This window comes from Schistocerca americana, unplaced genomic scaffold, assembly GCF_021461395.2.
Source record: "Schistocerca americana isolate TAMUIC-IGC-003095 unplaced genomic scaffold, iqSchAmer2.1 HiC_scaffold_1351, whole genome shotgun sequence".
Classification (NCBI taxonomy): Eukaryota; Metazoa; Arthropoda; class Insecta; order Orthoptera; family Acrididae; genus Schistocerca; species Schistocerca americana.
This window is the reverse complement of record NW_025725429.1, coordinates 1,128-2,500: the sequence shown is the minus strand read 5'-3', so window position 1 is coordinate 2,500 and position 1,373 is coordinate 1,128. Positions and strand designations below refer to the sequence as shown.

The following is a 1,373-nucleotide window of genomic DNA, read 5'->3' as shown; positions in this document are numbered from 1 at the left end:
TCGCCTTCGAACCTCTAACTTTCGTTCTTGATTAATGAAAACATACTTGGCAAATGCTTTCGCTTCTGTTCGTCTTGCGACGATCCAAGAATTTCACCTCTAACGTCGCAATACGAATGCCCCCGCCTGTCCCTATTAATCATTACCTCGGGTTCCGAAAACCAACAAAATAGAACCGAGGTCCTATTCCATTATTCCATGCACACAGTATTCAGGCGGGCTTGCCTGCTTTAAGCACTCTAATTTGTTCAAAGTAAACGTGCCGGCCCACCGAGACACTCACTCAAGAGCACCCTGGTAGGATTGCAACGGGGTCCGCCTCGGGACGCACGAGCACGCACGAGGCGCGTCGCACGCCTTCAGCTCGCCCCACCGGCAGGACGTCCCACGATACATGCCAGTTAAACACCGACGGGCGGTGAACCAACAGCGTGGGACACAAATCCAACTACGAGCTTTTTAACCGCAACAACTTTAATATACGCTATTGGAGCTGGAATTACCGCGGCTGCTGGCACCAGACTTGCCCTCCAATAGATACTCGTTAAAGGATTTAAAGTGTACTCATTCCGATTACGGGGCCTCGGATGAGTCCCGTATCGTTATTTTTCGTCACTACCTCCCCGTGCCGGGAGTGGGTAATTTGCGCGCCTGCTGCCTTCCTTGGATGTGGTAGCCGTTTCTCAGGCTCCCTCTCCGGAATCGAACCCTGATTCCCCGTTACCCGTTACAACCATGGTAGGCGCAGAACCTACCATCGACAGTTGATAAGGCAGACATTTGAAAGATGCGTCGCCGGTACGAGGACCGTGCGATCAGCCCAAAGTTATTCAGAGTCACCAAGGCAAACGGACCGGACGAGCCGACCGATTGGTTTTGATCTAATAAAAGCGTCCCTTCCATCTCTGGTCGGGACTCTGTTTGCATGTATTAGCTCTAGAATTACCACAGTTATCCAAGTAACGTGGGTACGATCTAAGGAACCATAACTGATTTAATGAGCCATTCGCGGTTTCACCTTAATGCGGCTTGTACTGAGACATGCATGGCTTAATCTTTGAGACAAGCATATGACTACTGGCAGGATCAACCAGGGAGCTGCGTCAACTAGAGCTGAGCAGCCGGCCGCCCGGGAGTGTGTCCCGGGGGCCCGCGCGAACACGCAAGCGTCCGCTCAATTATTCTGCAAACAGGAGGAGGCTGAGCTCCCCTGCACAATACACCTCGAAACCCTCTCAGGTCCCGGCGGCGCGCAGCGCCGTCCTAAGTACTTGGTCGGGTTCGAGAGAGGCGCAATCGCCCGGAGTTTGGCGAGTAGACGCTTTAGGTGCGACCACCCGTGCTCCCAACTGAGCTTGCCGCTGCCGACAGAG

The 1,373-nt window shown here is 53.4% G+C and overlaps 1 non-coding gene across 1 annotated transcript in view; it reads right to left on the bottom strand.

The window, feature by feature from the left end:
- The window catches only part of LOC124565942, a 1,910-nt gene extending 813 nt beyond the window's left edge, over positions 1 to 1,097 (bottom strand). Inside the window, exon 1 of the ribosomal RNA XR_006970709.1 lies at positions 1 to 1,097. This exon is cut by the window's left edge and continues 813 nt beyond it. This is a non-coding gene — a ribosomal RNA (small subunit ribosomal RNA).
- Between the last annotated feature and the right edge of the window lie 276 nt (positions 1,098 to 1,373).